The sequence below is a fragment of the Balearica regulorum genome, chromosome 3 (genome assembly GCF_011004875.1).
Source record: "Balearica regulorum gibbericeps isolate bBalReg1 chromosome 3, bBalReg1.pri, whole genome shotgun sequence".
NCBI lineage: Eukaryota > Metazoa > Chordata > Aves > Gruiformes > Gruidae > Balearica > Balearica regulorum.
The window spans coordinates 41169772-41194689 of record NC_046186.1 but is presented as its reverse complement, the minus strand read 5'-3'; the positions used below and the strand labels follow the sequence as shown (position 1 = coordinate 41194689).

The 24918-nt window shown below is 43.5% G+C and overlaps 1 protein-coding gene across 9 annotated transcripts in view; it reads right to left on the bottom strand.

Annotated features, from left to right (window-relative positions):
* The window catches only part of ANKRD6 (ankyrin repeat domain 6), a 111878-nt gene that overhangs the window by 37233 nt on the left and 49727 nt on the right, over positions 1–24918 (bottom strand). For 8 of the 9 annotated variants that reach the window (XM_075747695.1, XM_075747690.1, XM_075747699.1 and 5 more), the window contains one exon: positions 15643–15798. The gene's annotated coding sequence lies outside the window, so the exon portion shown is untranslated. Of the gene's footprint in view, positions 1–14806; positions 14973–15642; positions 15799–24918 lie in introns of all 9 variants that reach the window. The other variant, XM_075747692.1, reaches the window with a different exon arrangement.

The window sequence follows — 24918 nt, the reverse complement described above, 5'->3', positions numbered from 1 at the left end:
GGCATGACATCATATGGTAAGGAATATTGGCCAGTTTGCGTCAGCTGTCCTGGCTGTATCCCCTCCCAGCTTCTTGTGCACCCCCAGCCTTCTCGCTGGCAGGGCATGAAAAGCTGAAAAGTCCTTGACTTAGTGTAAGCACTACTTAGTAACAACTAAAACATCAGTGTGTTATCAACATTATTCTCATCCTAAATCCAAAATACAGCACTACACCAGCTACCATGAAGAAAATTAACTCTATCCCAGCCAAAACCAGGACAATCCACCAGTATAACTCTGCAACAAAAAGATGCTGTAGCCTTGTTTATTTGAACGGTTAACAGGGTATTGTGATCCTCCGTGTCACCAAAGTCATAGAATCATAGAATGGTTTGGGTTGGAAGGGACCTCAAAGATCATCAAGTTCCAACCCCCCTGCCATGGGCAGGGACACCTTCCACTAGACCAGGTTGCCCAAAGCCCCATCCAACCTGGCCTTGAACACTTCCAGGGAGGGGGCATCCACAGCTTCTCTGGGCAACCTGTTCCAGTGCCTCACCACCCTCCCTGGACCCTGCAGGATCACTGATCTACACTAAATGTTTTTGATCATGTATATTAAAACACGTTGGTTAATTTGTAGTAGTAGAGGATACCAGCAGAATTTAATTTGCACTCCTATGGTAATTTGTATTAACGAACCTTAAAACACTTTATGAGTATTAATTCTTATAACACCTTGTGAGGTGAACGATATGCTCAAGAATATTACATGCATTTTAGAAAAAGACCCCGATAATTGACTCTTGATTTCTAAGTATAAGCATTAGGTAACACTATTTCCAGATAAGAGATTCAGGTTAGCCTTTGCTCACCTTCCTCCTGCTTTCTAAGTGCAACCATGTTTGGAACAACATGGAAATAGCTGCACATTTATTCAGAGAAACAAGACAAAAACTTTCTGGGCCTCAAAGTCAGTGCAACAAGGGACAACAGAGAAGCGGTGTCGTACCCTGTGCCACTGGGCCAGTCTCACCCACACCCTCAACATGAAGGACACAGTTCGGACACCCTGGTAACATGGAAAAGATGGAAGTAAGAAGAAAAAACCCCTCGTGTCCTTCACCAGCACTGCACACATTGTACCCTGCCCCTCCAGCACAGTGATGTGCCCAGTATAGTACAAACCACATAAAAAAACCAAGAAATACAGATGGCCTACACTTAATAATTTGATCTGTGAAAAGCAACACAAGCTTCCATCTCACCTCCCTAAGCATTTGCTTTCTGGTGACTCATATCGAAGCAAGCTGAAACCCCCAAGCCTGGCTCCCCTGCTCCCAACGCCTCCCTGATGCTCCCATCACGTCCCAGAGCAGCTTCTCCACAACCAGAAGCGCTTCCCACTCCTTCCCTCCGTGACCAGCACACAGTGCAGGGCAAGCCTTACAACAGGGATCTTACTCCGTGAGCTTTTCAGGCAGCGAGGTGGTTTGTTTCGGTGCCAGCCCTTGCTGGTGCAGTGGTGGTTTCCAGGTGACTTGTACCATCACTTGTTTGTCCCCATCCTTACACCTAACCTGGCTACCCATACACTAACAATCAGCTCTGTGCATCTTAAAACATCTGTTGTTGGACCCTGTGTGGTTTTCTTATCCCTTAAATTAAAAAAAAAAAAAAAAAAAAAGCAGTTGCATCATTGACATGGAGAGGTTTTCATATTCACTGCAAAAAGCCCAATGTAAGCACTTTCCTGACACGCCGACATTTCTGAGCAAATTCAGAGACAGAGTAGATGCTTGTTACGTCTTAGCCACACACACTAATACCCCAAATGACTTGCAACAGTGGTAAGTTTAGTTTAGGGAAAAGGCCAGTTAACAGGTATGTACCTGCGCAAGGTAGATGCTGGAAATCGTACTCACTTCCTAGTTTGATTTTTCCCCCCTCTCGCTGCCTTCCCATTACTACAGTACGCGTGGCCAGAGATCACGAGCCTCCTCGGCCTGCCATGCCCTGCCACGCTGGAGTGACAGACCGCAACGGCCCCGCTGTTACCATGTAATCTGCCTTCTTGCCTCTTCCACTGATTGTATCATGTATAAAAGCACAGCAAGGAGTTGACTCAACTATTGGTCTTTTACAGATGTCTCCTAGGCTGTCCAAGTCTCCGGCAGCCGTCGGTCCCTTTCCTGGGGGCAGTCATGTCACAAGCCCAGCTCCTGCTCCTGGCTGTTTTGCAGACAGGTGCTCACACAACAGGTCACATTCCCCACACCGGCTGCTTTATGTCTTCTCAGTTGGGATTATTTGCGACTCAGAAAAACATGTCCAACTAGGATAGGAGCCCAGACCAACTTTCCTTTTCTCCTGAGCTGGTAGGAAAAGGCAATGGGTGACCGGTGGCAGTGGGAGGGGGAACAACCTCCTCGTTCCCTTCCCAACGGACCCTTCCCCAGCAACCCCACCTTGGCAGAGCCGGCGGGGTGTAGCACCCTCACCAGAGCAGGGAGGCATCACTCCCCACTGGCTTTAACTCTTTATGCGCCTCAGACCCCCAGAGTATCTTTCCTTGAACACGTCTGCACCCGCAGCAGGAGGAGGAAGGTACCAGATCCCCAAGGACTACAATTAAAAGCTCGACCGCTCCTTTCACACCCAGATGGTGCAAAATGAACCTGAAAACACGATTACAGGCGCTGTATTGCATCCCTGCTGCCAGCGCCTCCTGCCCAGAATTAAATCCCTCATTATCACCCCCCAAATCCAGGAGCTCGAGCGAAGCACAGAGCACGGGAATATTCAAACCTTCTGCCTTCAAAACAAACAAAAAAAAAGGATTTTGCTTTAACATATTTTTCAATAAGAAACAGCCATGTCTGTGTTTCTCTGTTTAAGATCAGATTACTTACCTGGGGCAGGTTGGGAAAGCAACACCTACTTGCCCTGCCTCTCTGGGGAAGCCTGCCAGGTGTGATGCCCACAGGTTCAGCTGCTCTGCCGCAGGGCAATCCCTTCTGAGGATAACCTGCTCACCCCATCTGTGGAGTGTGGAAAAGGACAGGTCGACTGTGGATTATTTCTGACCGGCAGCAGCGAGGCACCATCCCCAGACGCTTGAAGTCCAGCCACATCCCCACAGATGATGCCCGCAGCTCACGCCATCCCACGGATGCTATAGGAGATGTTTGGCCGGGAACGGCACAGCATGAAAAGCTCACAGCTCCTGCCTCTCTCCCGTGCAACTGGCAGAGCAGGCGAAAAACACTCTATGCACCTTCCCCCCTCCCCAGCTCCCTCCCCTCCAAACTGCTGCCAGACTGCTTCAGCGTCTGTATCGCCTAGATGTCTGTAACAAAACAAGTATAGGAATGATGTTTTTTGTAAGCTAAAGGAAAGTCCAGGACACATCAAACATTACTGATACTGAAAGGCTAGGCAACGACCTCTCCTAAATTCAAAGAAAGGGTAAAAAACCAGCTTCCTCTCTGAGGGAAGTGAAAATAGCTGAAAACTCTGAAAGATTTAAGAGACATGAGTTAATCAACTTTATAAGTCCCCTGTGCTAAACGGAAAGGATGCAATGCCAGAGCACAGGTTGCTTTCTGTACAACCACCAAGTTAAAGTAGTATCTATCTGAATAAAAGAACGCTTATGCTTACATAGCTAACAAAAAGTTTCCATGCGTAGCAAGGTACAAGATGAAAGGGAGAGGAAAAAAAAAAGAAAAAGGGATCCCCCCCCTTTTCTGCAAGGGACCCCAAAAACTCTCAGAATGTGGTAGCTTCATTTTATGCAACATAAATAATAGAATAAAAAATATTCTAAATTATTGTAGAATAGCTCAGTATAAGATAAGGAGTTGGACCATTTTGTAATGGGAGTGTACATAATAGCTACTATTTTATAATAATAAAAATCTTTCTACGAAAACTTCCTGTGTTTAAATACTGCCTATCTCTTCTTTGCTTTGCTCTCAGAGCAAAATGAGTTTCTTTGCTTATTAGTACATAGCAGGATATTAAAATGTATAAAATTATCTTCTTCTGGTCCACCCTCTTTGCAAAGCACTTTGTCATATTTAAAATATGACATAAACGCAAAGATTGTACTCACTTTAGAATAACAGCATTATTCAGCAGAGTGCATTATTGCATTAAAAACAGTTTCATGGAATCAAACCCATTTTATCATTTACTGCAGATATATCTGCCATTTCTCTCAAGTGACTTTAAGAGGGTTTTTTTTCCAAGACCTGTGGCACTGCTTTACTTTAAGTGATTTTTCTCCAGCTCCCTCATGGATCCAGTATGAACTACTCCAGAAAAATGTACGTATTTTGCTAAAGGGAGGACTCTGCCTCTTACCCCTTCCTGCCCCAAAAGACAGATAAAACCAGTCAAAGGTGTCATTATGAAAACCACACTGGAAGCAGCCATTATCTGGAAAACAGCAAAGCCCCACCCAGTCAAGAACAACATGCTTTTAATTCATACTTTTCTGTACAATGACACCAATACTATTTTTTGAAGCTAGATTTTATATCAATCAACATTTCGAACTGGATACCTACATAAAAGTCTGATAGCTTATGTGTTGGTCTCTTCTTTTTTTCCTATTGTTTTCATTGCATATTTTATCATACCAAGTAAAAATTTTTCAGTTTTCATATGGACAGTGGTGTGATTCATCACCCTATGTATCAGCACAGTCTGGGACATGTGAAAGCGTTTTCTGGGCCTTTTTTTTTTTTCCCCACTTGTTGCTATTAATTACTTCAACAATGACTATTTAGCAGCCTGCCAGGGAGCATCTGCATGACAGCTGCTCATCATGCTTCCCACCACAACCAGACCGGACTGATTGATGTCACTGCCCCACCACAGCTGGTGGCCGCCTGCAGCCAGACCAACAGCCAACCCCACGGGCGGCGAGCATGGGGAGACAGTGACGGCAGCTCCCCCAACTGCTTCGTCGAGCACGGCTCCGTCGCCTGACATCAACCATCGGCTTCACTGAACGTAAACCCTCAGCTGTCCGGCAGCTCTCGGGTGATGCCTTGTTACCACCAAACCCAACCTTCAAAGTTGCACCTGCCAAACAGAATGCTTTTGGACAGAGGTACAGGCACACAGAGACCAACGATGCAGACCAAAGAGGCAGTTTCAAGTCATCAGTGAGACATCACTCATCTCCTCATACAAAGACAACTGTTTTTCTTCCCCTCCTGCTTATCTCTCTGCCATGTAGCCCTGACCCCTCTTATTTATTATGCAGGTTATATATTTACCGCTTTCCATATAACGTGATTTATTTTTTTATTTGGCTTATCTCATTGAAGTTTCACAACTTTATTACTCTCCCCGCCCTCTCTTTCAACACCTGTGTGCACACACATGTCAAAACCATTCAGCACAAGCGAACTCAACCCTCAGCAAGCCTTCATCAGTTGAGCACTATTTACATGACAAAACAATATCTATTGTTTGATAGGGGACGGTGCCTGTGTGCAAACACACATGCATGAGATGTCGCGGTCCCATTTGCATAAAACCAGTTAGGAGGTCTTTCCAGCTCACTGCTGTTTAACAGAAGTGCTAAAGCCCAACCTTGGGAATGAAGCAGGCACACGGCTGCGCTCGTGGGAGAGCGGGGTTTTACGTTACGCTCATGCACAGCGGGGCTTCTGGATGGGAGAACCGTCCCTCACCACCATCCTCTGCGCAGGAGCCACCTGCCAATCGGTTAAAAGGCCATATGGATCCCACCCAAGCGGACTGCAGAACCTCACTGGGAGCAGAAGGTGCCAAAATCCTTTCCATAACAAACTGCCTTTCCTTCTCCGCTGCTCCTCCCTGCTTTCTTACTCCCAAGGGCATGTCCTCCGCTGCTAGGAAAGGCCTTCTGACCTCCGTGCTCCACTTCCATACTGGAAAGATGGTTTTAGAATCACCACTTTTCCAGTTACCTATAGCACAGGCAGTACCTGCCATTCAGTTTGGGGACCCTGCTGCCGGTGTGTTGGTGTGGCAGCACAGAGGTCTCTTCCTCCTTCTCCCTGCGTTTGCTCCGAACCCTCCTCCCTGCCAGCACAAGGAACCCCTTGCTTTCCCAGGCAGTATATAATGGCAACTCAGGTAAACATTGCAAAAGACACACTGGAAAATGTCAAGAAAAAATTAATTCCTACTTTTATAGAGTTTTTTCCAAGGCCAGAAAACACCGCTACGATAATCTAATGCCAGCCGGCACCAAGCCACAAACTTCTATTTGAGCTAGATCTTATCTTTTATAAACAGGAGTAAAGATGTGTAGCCAGGCAGCAATCAGAGAATGCTCTGACTGACAGAGCAGGGAAGAAGAAAACACACATTTACCAGCTTTGAAATATTTTCCAGCTGACAAAAGAGCATTGGAGATGTTCCTCCTCTTCAAGAAAAACACAGTGTAGGAGCTGTCAGCAGCAATGACACAGTTTCCCCTGTGCCATCACAGCTAACATCTTGGGAGAGCATGGGGAGATGCAGTGAGGTAGCTGGACCGGTGCCCCCCAGTTCAGCACTGAATCACAGAGACACCGCGAATACCCAAGATGTTATGGCATTAGCACAATATTCCTCAGTATCACTAGGTATCTGGCACGAGTGCAGGAGTCTGGCAGGCGGTGCGTCAATTAAAAGCTTAATGAGTCTCAAGCTGAAAGTCAGTGGATGAAATCTTTCTTACTGATGCAGTGGCCTGGGAGGGAGAGAGATGTATTCAGACCAACATGAGTGGAAATGCCAAGTATGTCCACTGTGCCCCGGTTATGGTGCATGCTATTACCGTTGAGAGAAGGCAATTTTTCTAGTTGCGTCCCATCACGGGGTACTGCAACAGCAAGAGGAAGCACAAATTTCCAGGGATCTGGCACACCCTGGAAAATGGGCAAGTGGGAGAAACCAAGCGCAGCAGGGAAGCAAACACAGAGGTCGCACACCACCGCACGGGTACGGTATCGCCCCGCCAGCCAGCACTGCTGGGACGGCAGTTCTCACCTCCTAAACCCGGGCACTAATCCCCAGCCACTGTTGAGACACTGGCTGTAACATCCAAGCAAAACCATTATCAATCAGCTACAACAAGCTGCACCTGATTCACACAGGGAACCACTTTAGGGAAGGTCCCAAACCAGAGGGCTCCCTCTGGCCTCAACAGGCTTTAGAAGAGCCCTGAACACCAAATACTGAACTTCAAATACAATACAAGAACAATACAAGAACTCCAATACAAGAACTCCAAATACTGGGACGCAACTTAAAAGCATCTCTGAGGAAATCCTAGTAAGGAGAGAGCCCAGCCTTTAGTGACTACAAAGCCTGCTGAAAAAGTGTGCGTTTAGGGACTTTCTCCTGTCCATGAGTTTGGGTCAGAGGTAGCAAGACTCTCTGATGTTGTGCATGAAGCCTCCACGCTGCACATATCTCATGGTGCTCAGCGTTTCAGGTTACACAGCAGCAGGTGAAGGGGACAAAGCTTTTGTCACCAGACCACAGGATCGATTCTGCGCCAGGTTAGGTCAGCTACCAAAGTTGCTGTTTCATGGCTGCACAGGATCCTACATGACACCCACAGAAAGTCTCTACTCCATTTCTAGTGCAAAGGTGTTCCATAAATGACTAAAAAATTGCAACACATATTAAAGGATACATTTGTCAGCAGTCTCAGCAAATACACTGGACTTCCACATCATTTCTTACATGTGGAGGTATATAATGGTACAGAAACAAGGGCAATAAACAGAGATTTCAATACTGTCAGTGTTGTACCCCAGAAAATTACTACACTCACTTCTTTTCCCCACAAAATTAGCCATTTTATCAAAATGACCCCTAATCTTTTTCTAATATATTAACGAAGCATGGAAGATCACTGCCCATAGATGGGGATCCCTGTTCTTTCATTTCCTTCATTGCTTTCTATTCTAGATAAAACACACTGAAGTCTTTTTGTCCCTTCCTTCTAGATCATGTTTTCCAGCTCTTTGCTTGTTCATTCTCTGCTATATTTCTTTTGAGGCTTGGTAATCAAAACCACACAGTGTATTTGCAGAGGACTCTTGATGTGAGCAGCCCTAAAGGGGAGAAATACTGAACAGAAGATGTCTGCTGAAATACTGACAGAGAAAATTCCTGCCAGCCTGGGAACCAGCAGCAGCCTTGAGAAGCACAGCTGGCATCTTTGCTGTACAGCTGGGTACCTAGAAACCAGAGGCATCCTGAGCTACCAGCGATAAAGCACAAAAATAAGGGACTGTAACAGCAACTCACTATCTGAAAAGGTGAAAAATAGTCTGGAAAAAGGGGAAAACATCCTGAGAAAGTAAAGATCAGTAACTGCCATTGGCTGTTCTAACTCTAAGAATAGGAAAACAGTCTGGAAAATAAAAATTGCTCTTTCAGAACAAAAAAGCATCATCTGTTGGCCATCCCAGGTGAAAAATAGAAATTAACAGCACCTGTTGGTTGCCTGAAGGGGTGGTGTCCTACACCCTCTTAAATCTCTATGATATAAAAAGGACTTAATTTTTAACTAAAAGGGTGCTTTTCCTTCTGAGAACTTTCTGTGCTGTATGCACTTTTTAATTCCCTGAACAGGTTGAGCTTCCTGTATGAACTTTCTATAAGATTTCCGAGACAAGCTCTTGGACCCTCAATGGGGATGCCTGGCTGACTCCCAACTCTGTGACAAGGATCATCTTTGAAGTGAGACTCTACCTATTACTTTATTAGTCCTCTCCTGGCCCCACTTCTGGGGTCAGTTTGCTTTGTTCTCCCACTTCTGGGATGATGCACTTGGTATCAGTAATATGATGAACATACATATATCTATGATTCTATATATGCATGTAAGTAATCTACTGTAAGTATATCTGTTGTTATATTATGAATAAGTTTACTAGGGAAAAGTTTGTAGTAACCTGTAATATTAAATATATATTCTTGTTGCTACTATTATTGATCACTGCTGTTATTGTTTGCTGTTAACAATTTGTAATAGCTTTATATATATATTTGCTGTATTGATCACATAAATTTTGTGTTATTTTTGGTAACCTTAATAGAGCAGAGAAGTTTAGAGGATGAAGCCTCTGTGTTCTTGTGTATTACAGAATCCCTGCAAACCCATGGTGGTGATCTCCTTACTCCCACAGGCCAGGTAACCCTTCAGGTCATGACAACTCCCCAGTTAATAATTCCCCCTGGTCTCCTCCACAGCTCCACTTCTGCATCCCAGAGCCCTGGAGCCAGGCTTGCCTTTCCTTGCAACTGCATCAGACAGATCAAATCTACTTCCCAGCCCACTCCAAATTCTCAGATCTGTTTCTGCAGCCTAATCAGTCGTTCCCTGCCTTGTAGGAAGCAGAGATTGATTCTCACAGCCGAGCGAGCGTAGTGCTTGGCACTCGCCTCTGCAGACTTTAATCCTCTTGATTTTGGACCCAGCGCTGCCAAATCCCTACAGATTACTGCTCCGGAAGTTTCTGTATCTCCTCCCCACGCCACCCTCCCACAGTGCTTACAGGTCCTTTCTGTTCCACCACCCCATTTGTGAACTAAGGGTTAAACACCGTTTCTACTTTTCTGAAGCGGAGCACCAAGAAAAACACATTTAAGTGAGTGTGAGGAGCCCAACGGCCCTATTTTAACACCCATTTCTGTGTAGTTACACAAGGATGGTCAGAAGCAGTAATAACTTGCAAAGCCAAAACCCACAAACATTTCAAGCAGCAACAGAGAGAGTATCTACTTGGAAACCCTTTTTTATTGTGTTAAAGGAATGTTACATCATATTGTACAACATACTGCAGTCCTGTCAGGACTAAAGCAATTAGTTTCATTAGTAGCACCCCATAGCTGCTAATCCATCTGAAATATCTAGATAACTTAAATCCTTGTGAAAAGCAAGTCTGCGTGATAAAAAACACTTTAAAAATAAATAATGCATTTTGGAAAGGGTTATATGCATCAGAATTTTTTTTTTTTCTGCTTTACTGTATGGTGCTATTAACTTTAAGTTCTTTTAATGCTGATATTATGGATGATCTTGTTTCCATGTTGGCTTGCAAGGGCAATAGAAGACAGCTGTGCAGGGATTTTCTCAATGGAAAAACCTCTGGCAAGATGAGAAGTTGCACTGGTGGGAGCATGTTAGTGAAAGAGGCTTAATGGGGGAAAAGACCCTCCTTCGACACTGACAGTATTTCTTCCCCGATAACTCACGTACAGGCCTTGGATCAGAGGTCTCCATCATGGAAGCTGAGGACAGTGAGACCGAAGTGCTGCAAAGGAACGATGCCTACTGAGGTTTTGCACTACTCCCTCCTCCTCCTCCCAAAATGAACTTGTAGTACAGTTTAATTTTTTTCCTGTTTAAACAAATTCAAGGGATGCTTTCTTATGAGTTACGAAGGTGCATCTTCCACAGGTAGCGACTGGGTACCACAACCCCTTTTAATCCACACCTTCACAAATGACAGCTTCCTATCCACCTCTGTAGCTCACAAGGCATCAGAGTGTAACTCGGAGGTCTGCTCCCCATACTGCAGTGACCCCTGAGACACAAGGCTTCCAGTCTGGGTCCCTGGGCAGGTACTTCTCAGTGTCAGGTATCACCCCCTCCCAAGTTACCATCTGAAGCAAGCTCTCTAACTTACCATGGGAAAACCTTCCTCTGCCAGGGAAGGAGCCTGAAGTGCTCTGCATATTTGCAGACACCAATAAATGTATTTGTGTTGTGGGAGAAGATAGAATTTTATCTCAGTGTAGAAGTCATCCTGCCTATCGCCATATACAGTGCCCCGGATTTTAATGATCACGTTAGCAGGCAATAAAATGAACACTGATTATCTTCAGGGTTTGGCCCCTTCATGTACAACATCCATCAAGGCCATATATACAGAACAAATGGTAAAGGATATGCAAGTACCACTTGCTTCATAAATCTATTTGCAAGTTGTGAAAAATCAGTCACTATGGGCTAAATATATTTTCCTCAGTGAGGATCATAAAGCAATTCAGAAGCTTTCTGCAGATGTCTTGATTTCTCATCCAGTTGGTACACCTGAAAGGGCTGCACTGGAGAAGGCTGACATTACTGCTTTGAATGGTTGGGCACTTTCTTGAATGGGCCCAGAAAAACTGCATAATTATCACTATCTTTTAAAAATACCACAACTACCACACTATGAACCACCTTCTGAATCTTTACGCTTGTCTAGTAACAGAATTTCAGTATTATACAGATGAAGACTTTCACCACCAAGAGGAAAAATATTTTTAAAACAACAGCTTAACTGCACAATTAATTCTTTACTGCTGATGCCAGTGAGTACTGTGCTATTCCTGTTGCAGTAAATGTAATAGATCTAACGTATCTGCTCTGCTTCACTGATAATTAGTGTAAGTAGGGCCATTAGAAATTTATGAATCAGGTGCTCTGACTGCATATATGATCTATCAAAGGCAGTTTAAACTGACTTCACCATCTGAACCAACATTGTAAGACAAAAGTGTCATCGGGGTAATATTTCCTAAGTATCCAGCCGCATTTTCAGTGTTTTCTGGGGGCTGTTACTGAGCAGATGTTTAGTACCCTTGCCAGGAGCCCCGTGCAACCTTGTGAGAATTCCTGAGAAGGCTGGCAACAGTTTGTGAGGGACAAACAGCCAGTTCTGCCTAACTCACAGAATCACAGACTGGCTGAGGTTGGCAGGGATCTCTGGATCAAGCAGGACCACCTAGAGATGGTTGCCCAGGACCATACCCAGATGGCTTTTGAATATCTCCAAGGATGGAGCTTCTACAACCTCCCTGGGCAACCTTTGCCAGTGCTCGGTCACCCTCACAGTGAAGGTGCTTCCTGATGTTCAGAGGGAACCTCCTGTGTTTCAGTCTGTGCCCACTGCTTGTGATCCTGTCACTAGGCACCACTGAAAAGAGGCTGGCTCTGTCCTCTTCAGGTATTTCTGTACACTGATGAGATCCCCCCAAGCCTTCTCTTATTCAGGCTGAAAAGTCCCAGCTCTCTCAGCCTTTGCTCATAAGGGAGATGATCCAGGTCCTTCATGGCCCTTTGCTGGAAAATTTATTAAGCTATCGTCACCTGAACCCATTGAAATTGAACCACGTGTTTAATATTGGACACATGCTCATTGGGTGAAGAGTTTACACAAGAAGAGGAAATTACTTCTTCATCTACAGAACGAGAAAGTCTATAAAACAGCACAGTATACGCTACTTGCAGAACAGTTTGCACAGCAAACAGATTAATTCATTACACTTGCAATCTAAATGGTTTCTCCTGGAATGAGATTAGGAAAGCTAGAGATTTTCACCAGTGGGACTCAAACAGCAGGACGGCATCCTTAGTGCAAGCACATTCCTGCAGTATACCACCCTGCAGCACACTCATGCTTTTTCTCACGCTACTGGCATTCTTGTCTACTGTCTCCTTGCTAGCTTCTTTGTTGTCTTCTGCTTCTTTTCACGTGCACAGAGCTCCAAAACCAATATCCAGACCATGCCCACCACCCACATGGCTGGTCTGTGCTCAGCCCTGTATGCTGCGCATTTGGATCACTCTCATACGTTCCTTTCCCCACCTCTTCTACACAGGAAGGTTTTTCCAAATAAATGTAAGAAACAATCAAGTTCACTCCAGCGTCAGTGAAATTTGAAACATCTTCACAAAACGATTAAAAGCCAGAAACATCTGGATTTCTCTGCCATCCATCCAAAAACCAAACCTGTATTTCCAGAAATTCTTATTTTAGAGGTTGTATGACATGGACTACACTTTTAAGATACGAGTTCACATGCAAGTTTTACCATAGAGCTACGATTCACAGTAACAATTAAAAATTATCACTTCCATTATATTACATGATGTTCCTCCAAAGACAGTCATTGATGACTGAAGCCAAATCTCAGATTCGTGAGAGCAAAAGAAAAAACAAACCAATCGCGAGGAAGTGTTTGGCACCACTCTTTCTGCTCTGACCACAGATGACTGAACGCAAATTTTCAAGACTCTCCAAAAGTCAGGGGTTCTCTGGACAGCACTGTGCCACCAGATGTAAAGAAAAAGGTTCACTGGGCAGTGCAGACATCTACCACTGACTTAATCAGCTAGGCTCCCTTTATGGTCAACAAAGGACATGATCCATGTCATCCTAAAGTACATTTCAACTGTCAAGATGAATCACACTCTAAAATTACTTACTTCATTAAGCATCATCTTGGGTACTGCACTATAAACATCCAAAGTTGGATTAAATGAATCCTATCCACAATATTTGTGAGAAACACTCAGCTTTCTGCAATTTGCTAGAGGACTTTTATCTGCCTGACTTCACCATGACATCTCCTGTAAATGTAAATCACTGTGATTTATTTAGAATTAAAACACTCAAATTGGAAAAGAAATGCAAAAAACAACTGGTGCAGAAAGTATCAGCAAATCTCAGTAATTACTTGCTTTTGCACGGACTTCAGAAATCACACCACGCTCTCAGGTTTTATTTTCTAAGCCCTAAGCTGCTTCTGGCGATGATCCCACAAGCCTGGCTCATCCTCCAGCATCAAGACTGCCTTATTTCCCAGAAACAATAAAACAGCTTAGCGTGTGGAAAGCCCCTCCTTGTGCAGAAGATGGGACTTTCTAGGGGGACAGTCTCTGACATTCTCTTGAAAAATTCAATCATCATCACAAACCCTATTCCATCAAATACACAGTGCACTACTGCAACATGTTGTACACAACCAGGTCGGGAACAAATACATTATATGGCATAAAACATATTCCTTATTCAATACCATCACAGACTCCGCTAGATGCAACTCCCCCTCACGTGAAGTAGGCTAACTGGAGAAAACGAAGTTCGTTCTTCTCTCTGTGTATATCACATTTACATACATGCACATATATGCATATGCATATATATGTGACAGACCTTCAGGTCATTTCTATATCCACCAGCAACTTAACAGTTAAAGAATATTACACAATTATATCCTTCAGTCATTCTGACTCCAATAAAACATTTCTCCACTTCCCCATCCACTCATATACATTTTCCACGTGTAGCTGAGAGGATGAAAATACTATTGTACACATACATATCTACATATGGACACACATACATACAAGTATGTAAAAATACAGATCTTATTTCTAAGGAACTATGTGCATTCTTACAAAGTGTTTGAGCTTTTAACATTGTGAACTCCAGAGGCTAAAGGTTTTAAGGAACTGTCCTCCAGATTTTGGTCTTTCATCTTCCTCTCCATCCAGCACTACAGTCCTGGTTTACATACAAGGGAAGTGGTAGACACTGTATACACATCCCTGTAAGCTGTCAAAAACACAGTCTTCCACAGAAAGCATTACAGGCTCCACCTATCTGAAAATCCACTATTTTACAATGCTTTCCTGTACCTGAGTATTTATCCTCCTGAAGCATTCATATAGCTGTGATTCCTTTTTAAGCAGAAAATGGAATAAATAAAATACATAATTGTAATCTATGCTTCTAACAACATATTGCTCGGTCTGTCATTGCTTTAATTGTGCAACTTTTAGCAAAGACTGGTTTGCGTTTTTTTTCTTCTTACACGTGTATCAGAATTGTAAGTGCCTTAATATGTCAAGGAGGACTATTTCATTTTACCATATTTGCTGTTAAGGTACCCTTGGAAGACACTCAGCTTGCTTTCACTCAGGGCTCAGGAATCAATATTGCTGTACCATGCATAAAAAGTTATTAACCAATACTGTATATACCTTAGATAAATATCCCAGCTCATCAAGCACTCCACGAAAGGAAACTCCCCAGATTGCTCTGAGGGAAACCAGTCACTCAATCTCAAGGATTTTTTGCCAGCTGGGTCCAGGCAGAGCACAGGTGATGTGTCTCAAGGGATGGGCTCCACAGGCAGACCTCTTTCAGCTGTGGAAAGGCAGGAGTGGTACCCGGGTTCAAATGCCTGGGCAAGGCCTAGACACTGGAGTCGCCTCCTTCCAACCTCCCCAGCTGCTGCCTCGTACTCTGTAGCATCCCACTGAGTATGTGATCCTTTGGGTCTACAAGTTTGTCTTTTAAAGTCTAGAGCTACGACCTACAAAACATCTAAGAATGCACCTTGCAGTGGGTTTCTGAACACAGTCATTCACTATTCAGAAGTAAAAGGCAATTGAAAATCACAGAGAAAACAGCAAGCATTCTGAAGATGTCCATGCAGTCTTCCTATCAGCCCCAGGAGCTGGTCCCTCCCAGGTGATCTTTTTCCCTGACAAAGCAGTTCTCCTTCCTAGGAGCCAGACCCTTGCTTAGGGAAATCCCATTTCAATAGGATACTTTTCTTCACTAGCCTCGAGCCACCAGTCCTTAGAAATGCAGTTCAACAGGGGTGTACATGGACAGCAGAGGAGGCAAGGAACTACATACTTGACAGGACACAGAAGTGTGATGTAAATACCATAACCCAGCCCCACAGGTAAAACTCCGAGCTCTTCTCAATCCCTATTTACCCAGGAACTTTAATGCATTTCTGCATGTCATTATTTTTAGACATTTTAGACAAAAAATTTTAAAAAAATCAGGTTTGCTTTTTACTCACTCTTATAGATCAACTGTTCAGTTTTTTCTGATGAACATTTTACAGATGTGTCTTGCAGGGCAACCTCTGGCTGGGAACAACAGGGATGCCAGCTTCAGTCTTTTCCAGTGCTGACAGCAACAGCGAGTCTCTGGACCACGGTATGGTACACTGCTCCTGCATGAGTGGAAACACATCATAAATGAAGCATCAAAACAGACTGAGGAGTACAGAAATTTAACACTGGTGTTTTCTGCAGCATTCAGCTGCCTGAATGCATCTGGGCAAAACCAGCCATTTCCTCCTGAGGTTTTCACACCCGCTTCCCACTATAAACAAAACCAGTTCAAACCATGGCTTTCCAGTTTGGTTCCCGCTAACTGATCTCTGAAAATGCAAAGCAGTGAGAGCTGCACAATTATACAAACAAGGAAAATGAAGCAGAAACCTTTGTCTTTTCCCAAAAATCATGTGACATCAATAAAATCAGGAAAAGGACTTGTTCTGTCACTGTCACCCCAGCCCAGGTATCCAGTTTCAGCCATGACACCTAGGTGGATGCGAGTGACAGAACCAGGACAGAGTGAGAAGATTTTTCGCTGGCTGTGGGAACTTATTAGGCGTATTCGCTAAGGTTTCCATTTTCAGCATGTGATCCCTCTCTTGTTCTCTTTACACAAATAATCCTACTAGCTCCCCTTTCTTGCTGCTTTTCCAGGTTTATCTGTTGCCATAACTGTCATTACATCCTTTCTGAAGCCAGCATATCCCCTCTAAACTCCAGACAGGCTACCATGTTAGCAGTATTCGTGAGTAGCTGAAAAGCCTTACAAGCCTTCACTGCAAAAAAAGGAGGTCTCTACTATTCCTGGGTCATAAACTCAACCCCTGAGGCACGCAGGGGTGGAGTGGCCGGGGACTCAGGGTGGTTTGCTCTCCGAAGGTAAAATGGCAGCTCTGAACATCGGTAGAGAAGCAAGTTGCAGAAGCTTCCCCAGGGCACAGAGGCAGAGTGAGCAGCTGCCACTTTAACAAGCAGGAAATGGACTTTTACTGTCCTCCTAAAATCCCTGCGGTGGAGGCAAGGGATCTGCCAGAGACTGGGCTGCTGGTAAAACAGAGCAAGCCATAAAAATAAACGATGCACTCAATTATCGCCTCTAAATGGCAATGACCACACTGGGGAGAAAGGTGACTCCCTTCTCTTTCTGAAGCCCACTGACATGCTACAGAAACAGTTTAATGACAACAAGCTTCCCTGCTTCACCTCTTCCACCCTGCAAAGATAAGAAATATTTCATATGAAAACTGCTAGGAAATGAGGGTAGTATTCTAGCAGAGCATTACTCCACGCTTGCCCGCTTCTTGCTTGCTTCACTAGGTATCTGCTTCAGGCCAGTGCTGGGAGATGGACTCATGGACTACCCACGTTTCACCACGCTCATGTAAAGGTGAGAGAAAAGTTGCAAGAGAGCGTACGACCCCAGTGCTGAGCATGTAAACTCACATGCATCTTATAAAAAGTTAATACCTGTGTAGGGTGTTTTTTTGTTGTTTTTTTTTCTCCCAAAGAGTGATGCCTTTTCAAATGAACCTTTTTTGCAAAACAAAACTGGAGCAGTGGTCATCTCCTTGGTCATCTCCTTCCCTTACAGTTAGAGAGAGACCGAATAGACTGCCTGGGAGTGCCTGGCTCCACAGGCTAGAAATGAACCCTCCGGTCTGGGTGCAATGTCACTGCTTGTTCAACGGTGGTAACAAATGATGGAAGTCACTTGGCCTGCTTGAACTTTTGAGAGCTGCAGGCAGAAAACTGCTAAGAATAAATGATGTCTCTTGATCTCTGAAGCAGAACTCACTGCCAAAATGCCAGTTCAGTGACTTCAATTAGAAAATGCTGTTGGAAGACCTTACCATCCCTCTTTCCTACTAATTAACATCTCCACATAATTCAGCTGCTTTTCCTGTCGTTTTTCCTAAAGCATTCAGATCAGCAGATGTGTTTGTGTACAAAACCCCTGGTACTACAGAAAGGCATTGGAAAAATAACCACTAGTTATGTCTGTGACTTGACCTTTTGGTACGGTTTTGCTGACTGTGTTGTCAATGACAATGTCATTATCTTGCAAATACACCTTTCTGTTTCATTTTAATTAGAAATATCAGCTGAAACATAAAGAACCAAATAAATAAACTGTAGCTAAGCTACAGGTAGACTATTAATAACCATGTTCAAGATGATGCGCAAAAAGACGTAGTCTAAAGTTAGAATCGCAGAAATGGAAATTGGAGAGAGATCTGCAGAGATCATCTAATCCCTTCTTATAGCTTTTACCAGAGCTGTGGTTACCACAATTTCTCTGGGTCTGTTGGTTTTGGTTTTTTCCAGTCTCACAGGATCAAAGGCAGAACTTTAAACTGCCTTGTTGGGAAACCATTCTTCCTTTCTCAAAATCCTTATCATTCCCACAGGTTATTAACAGCACTTCCCTTAAGTTTGTTGAAATTAAGCCCCTTGTCTTTATTCCACTGCTCCCACTCCTTCCTTCTCTGAAAATCACAAATGCTCTTTTTTTTTTTTTAAAGGAAAAATTAAGAAAAAAACCCTTACCAGTATTACTTAAGGTAGAATAAAATAGCTATACATCTCTCTTGCCCTTCCTCACATCCCTCTCTTGGATGAAAGTTTTTTTCCAGTATACTTCAAGATGCACTTTGGACATTTACTTTTTTATAAGGAAATGAGAAACTCCTCTGTGATTATCAAGAACCTTTACTATCATTAACAAACTCAGGTACAAGTCTGATTTTTCTTTTTTTTTTTTTTTTTTTTTTTAAGGTGAAGACACAGCAGCTCCTTCAACTATCAATAGGTAGTTTAGATGCTATGCTTCAAACTCCTTGTTCAAACTTTCTTCTTCAACTTTTATTTCTGCAAGCAAGCCAGACTGTGGAACCTGACCCACTAGCAATCACGTAAGTACAAAAAATACCAGCTACTGACAGTGAATATAAGTCAGACAACAGCAGAATAATTAGACGTGAAAACATCTTTATGTCCTACAGGCCTAACGCAAACATGAAGGGTGGTTGTATCAATACGCAGGACAGTCATAACCCAAGTAAAGCAGGCACAGATGGGTTTGCTGGACCCAAATGTACGCTGCAAGCAAACCCCGACCTCTCCAACTTTGATGCTTTCATGCGCCAAGTCTTGACAGCAGAAAGCACTTGGTGTGAGAGGCTGCACGGCGGGGAGACCCCAACACCACCACACCTGAAGAGGGACCTGAGTCTTGGGCTGCACCTGGGCAGGAAGGCTCCCAAGCAGGACCTTACCCGTAGACAGTGCAACACCATGACCTCTCCGGGAAGGAGCTTAGGAAGGGAACCAAGACCTGTGAGTTTCACATCCAGTGTACAAGGTTTGACAGGGCAAAACCCAAACGTTTGCTCTTGAGCAGTCTCCAATTAGCCCAGACAGGCTGCTGGGTGCGTGGCGCTGTGCTGCCTGAGGGCTCAGGGCAGATGGGCAGCACACCTGCGGACAACTACATTCAGCTGAACAAAACAAAATGGAAGAGTTTGATTTTGGCTTTCAACCTAACCACTGCACTAATCCCGTTCAGACTAAAATTTAACAAAAATAGTCCAAGCTGCCTTTCTTCTCTTTTCTTTTACAGAAGTGTCCACTGAAACACAAGCTGTTGACAATACAAAATGCAGTAACACTGAACCTAAGATGTAACTCAATTCACCGACTGCAAAGGAAGAGTAACTTAACAAGACCGAAGTCTGACTCCTTTTATCCTTTGCTGTATCACTTAAGTCATTACTAACTAGCCACGCTTTTAAGTTCTTGCAATTAATATGAATGTTGGTCATTAAGTTCCTGTTTATATGATGCTTCGAGATTTAAATTATGTTTCCGTTCCACTACCACACTTAAGTATCTGTGGATTAACTTACTGTCATGGGACTAAGCAATGGAAAGCAAAATATAGGCCATTTTCACAAATCATGTAAAAAGAATTACTTCTTTTTATTCATTTATTCCAGCTGCTTTATAGTACAGCATGTGTCTCTGGGGCTCCATATTTTAGCGTAACAGGAGCTGATGCTGGTACTTAGCAAGCTGGAAATATAAATCTAACCTCTCAAGTCCCTGAATTACAAACTCAGGTATCTGAGTTTTGGTAACCAGCTTAGAAAACCATGATTTCTATTCTGGGAGAGCCTGCTTATACTCCTTGCTGAACAGCTGCTCCTCTCAAAACTGCAGTTCATTAATGAATGGAGAAGACAACCTACTGACAGATAATGCAGCCTAATGACAAATACTGACAGCCTGAGGTATTCAACCCCTTTTTCCCTTCGGTCTTCATAGGCAAAGCCTGCTGCCAGACCACTGTGCATAACAGTGCAATTTGGGAAGGACAGCAGCAACCAACAGTAGGGGAGCAACAGGGCAAAGACTGCTTACAGAAGCTGGATTATGTAAATCCATGGGGTTGGATGGGAATCATCCATGCTGAAAGAGCTGGTTGATCATTTCTTTATCATGGTGAAGTGGAAGAAGTCCCTTATAACTGGAAAAGGCTAACATTACACTCATCTTCAGATGGTATAGACGGGAAGGAGGACCCAGGGAAATATAGGCCACTTAGGTTACCTCAGTCCCTGGAAAGATCATGGAGTACATCCCTGTGGAACACATGTTCCAGCATGTGCAGGATGAGAAGGTAAATCACTAACAGCCAGCCCATACACGCTCAACAAATCAATGAGCTACTGTTTAATATCAATGACCCCAATGATGGCACTGAGTGCACCTTTGGCATATCTGCGAATGACACTGAATTGGGGGAATGGCTGACCTGCTAGAAAGTAGTGTTGATCCGTTGAGCTTGACAAACTTCAGGACTGAACCAACGGAAACCTCCAAGGAGAAGCGTGAAGTTCCACAGCAGGGCAGAATAGCCCATGGACCAATACAGGGTGGGAACTGACCAGCTGAGCAATAGCCCTGCTAACAAACGCAAGCGTTACAGTGAACACTGAGCTTAATGTTTACCAACAGTGTGCTTTCATGTGCATAAGGCAAACTCCATGCTGCACCACACTAGTAGGGAACATGACCAGCAGATCAAGGGAAGCTGTTTGTCCATCACTTCTGAGGTCACACCTGGGACACTGTGCCCCATTTTGCACCCCCTAAGTTCAAGAAGGGGGTTGAGAAACTGGAAAGGATCCAGGAGAGGGCTACCAACATGGTCATGAACCTAGAGTAACACCTGCAAGAAGAGGCTGAGAGAGCACAGTTTAATCTGGCAAAGAGGAGGTTATGGTTGATCTAACAGCAGCCTACAACTACTTGAGCAGTAGCTTGGGTGATTAAGAAGGTAACAGAGCCAAATGTTTTGCAGTAGTGGAAAATGATGCAACAAGGCACAACAGGTGCAAATTGAAATTTGGGAGATTCACAATGGACATTAGGAAGAAATTCCTTTCTAGGAAGGTAGTGCAGTGCTGGAGCAGGCAGCACAGAGATATGGTGGACTCTCCATCCTTGGAAATATCCAAGACCTGGCTAGACAAAGCCAGGGCTGACCTGATCTGGTGTAGTGACAAGTCTGCTTCAAGCAAGAAGATGGATTAGATGACCTCAGAAGGTCCCTTCCAAACAACATCCTATGAGTCTACTGTAGATAAAACCACTTTACCCTAGTGATGACTTAGAATCATGGACTTATTTTGGTTGGAAATGACCCTTAAAATCAAGTCCAACCATTAACCTAACACTGCCAAGTCTACCACTAAACCATGTCCCTAAGCACTGCATCTACATGTCTTTTAAATACCTCCAGGGATGGTGACTCCACCACTTCCCTGGGCAGCCTGTTTCAATGATTGACAGCCCTTTCAGTGAAGAATTTTTTCCTAATATCCAATCTAAACCTCCCCTGGCACAACTTAAGGCCGTTTCCTCTTGTCCTATCACTTGTTACTTGGGAGAAGAGACCAACACCCACCTGGCTACAACCTCCTGTCAGGTAGTTGCAGAGACCAATCAGGTCTCCCCTCAGCCTCCTTTTCTCCAGGCTAAACAACCCCAGTTCCCTCAGCTGCTCCTCGTAAGACTTGTGCTCCAGACACTTCACCTGCTTTGTTGTTGTTCTTTGGACACGCTCCAGCACCTCAATGTCTTTCTTGTAGTGAGGGCCCAAAAGTGAACACAGTACTCAAGGTGTGGCCTCACCAGTGCTGACTACAGGGAGACAATCACCTCCCTAGTCCCACTGGCCACGCTACTTCTGATACAAGCCATACTTAATGCAGAAAGAAACATTATTGCAAAATACAGTCACAAGTACTCTGCCTCTTAAATTCAAATACATTTTCATTTTTAAAAGGTACCAAATATAATTGACATTCCATATCTATGTGCAGTATTTATTTTTACTTTTATTTCCTACAATTTTTGACCATTATGCTAAGACTTAGTATTTTGCAAGGCACCTGTACTAAGAAATGTCACACCACAGAGAATGTAACTGTGATCACACAGGCTCATGTTATTATTGAATTAATGAATTCTCCCTCCTCATCCTACTTGTTTCCAAGTGCAAAGGTATGCTGAGAACAGCTGTTTTGGTAAAAGTCACCAGAATACGTTTATGTTATAGCTCCCTCCACCACCACCCAGACATTTCAAATGAGGCGATTTCTCCATTTGGTAATCCCCAACTTTGAACACCATCAGAAGGTACTACTGTTCAATTAATTTCTGTTTTTTGTGGTTACTTCTTGGATGAATTTATACACTATTTCTACTTAGGAAAAAATGGTATATCCTGAAAACAGGTTCCCAAAATGTCTCAGAGGGTGTACAAGGAGCACAGGGTAGGTACTGTCACAATTGCATTTGGGAACTGGAAAAATAGCATGTTCTTTTCTACAACAAACAAACCAACCAACCAGAAACATTAGTGCTATAAACCTAATTAAGCCTAATTTAATTTAATTTTCATCAGCTATATCATTCTGTTCACCTCACCAGGTTCAGCAGGAACACCGCTAGTGTGATTTCACTTGGGTATCTTATCTCTTACCTGTACTCCTTGGAAACTGTGTACTAACAGAAGTAACTTTACACCTACACGAATGGTTCATCTGGCAAATGATATCTGGAATGCACAGTGCAATTTATGAAATTACTGCAATGTGCTGCTAATTTACACCTTATCTGTTAAAGACTACTTACAATCTGAAACGGTTCAATGAAAAGGGTCCGGAGGGTGAAATAGGTCTCAATGAATCTATTTTAAACCTGCTCAATTTAAAAATAAAATAACTTATTTTCTAATAGCTTTTTGAACAGCAAACACACCTGCAATGCAAAGGTCAAATTTCCCCCCTCTATTCTACCATTACAGCCTCATTTTTTCAGTGCCTATACTAACAACAAAGCTTTTCATCATGATTGCACCTTCACCAACAAATATGCTACAGATGCTACTGACTCCTACATGGACAGCTATCTATTTTGTTTCTCTAAGGACTTCAGTAGTTTGATCAGAGAAATTCTGGACCTAAAGTCACTGCCAACAATTTGGATATATGCCTTTTTTTGATAAATAAATCTAACAGAGAAATAGTGGAAATAGTATTGGTAGGGACTGTTAACACCTTTCCCAAAGATGAGCAAAAGGTCAGCATCTCATAACTGATGGGTGGGCCCCTTGCTCAGTAAATAATTTCTTCATGTTGATAGTCTTGGCAACTCCCTCTCTGCCACTGACCAGGATCCTGCTGGAGGAAGGTTATGGTGGAGGGGAGGCTGGAGCAGCTGGGCATCACCTGGCAGCCACAGGATTGCTTCGACACCTACGTGATTTTGAGACACTGCAATGGGACTGAAAAGGCACAAATGGCCAGGTAGCTTTGCTTGCTGTGTCTTTTTAAAATTAATTTTTACACTTTTCCTAATTGAAAAAGTGTAAAGGGGCCATACCGCGCTTGTTGCTTAACATTTGAAGTGAGACGGGTGGCAACGGGAGTAATTCTCCACCTCCCAGACACTTGTGCACAGAAGAGATGGCTGCAGGACAGACACTGTTCAGGTGCTGGGGTGCCAGCAGCATTGCTTCCCACACCTGTCATCACGTGAAAGGTGAGGACTTCAAAATCCAAGTGGCCTTCTGTTTGGTCAGGTCAATGTTTCCAAGCTTCCTCAGTGTCTAGCAAAACTGTAATCCTTACCTGGCCCACTGTTAAGAATTCCAAACTGGAAGTCTGAGCAAAGCAGCCCTGCTATGTTTATTAGCGTAAATGAGGTGGCTGAAGGACAGTAGAGTAATACTGTAGTACTTCACACTACAAAAAGAGAATGGCAGTGGGAAAAAGCTTATTTTTCTTTAACAGACTTTTCCTTTCAAAATCCACTTATTTGAACTATTTATCTTCAGGAATTTATTTTATAACTGCCTGCTCATTTTCATCCTTGCAGGCTGCCAGAAAACAGAATTCTCGAGAGAAGAAATCTGATTCAGCCTCTCTCTTCCAGGCTTACGAATTTCAATTGGGAGCTCATGAGTTGAATTGCTTTTTATTCATACCTCATCTTGCACTGTGATAGAGTTTTGGACAATGACGGTAAGACTGATTTTCTTACTGTATGGTACTTCCTTTACATTTGAATAAATATAGTTTGATCTTTACATGTGAGGTAGTTTTCAGCATGAATTTTATAAAGCATCTGAAGAGGCAGCAATAGTAGATCTCGTTTTTCCTCTCAGATTACAAACTGAGGTATTAAGAATAAAAAGCAAAGATCAAAAAAATAATTAAAAACATGAAAAAACTCTTAACAGGAAAGGATCTCACTTGCTGTTTTTATGTCTCTCTGGGATGTTCTTCTTCGCTCTGTTCTGCTTCCTTCTTTTCATGCCTCCATCTCAAAGCCCATCTGCTGTCAGTCATCCGCACTCAATCTGGTTGCTAATACAATACTTTTCCTTCCTGCCTTTGTGTCAGAGCCTCTGAGCTCCTCACAGTCTCCCGTTCATTGTAGAGATTCAGATCAGCACTTTTTATGGAGCCTTAGTTCAATTTGGTGGATCAACCAGGACACTGTCCTCTTTTATCACTTCATTTACACATTGCAAAATACTTCTAAAATGTACAACTAGTTTACAATGTACCCACATGGTTGTTGGAAACTACTAGTGTAAATGCCTTGACGTTGGATACATTAGTGAAAACATGGCTGTAATCTGTGTGCTGCTGGAGGGCAAA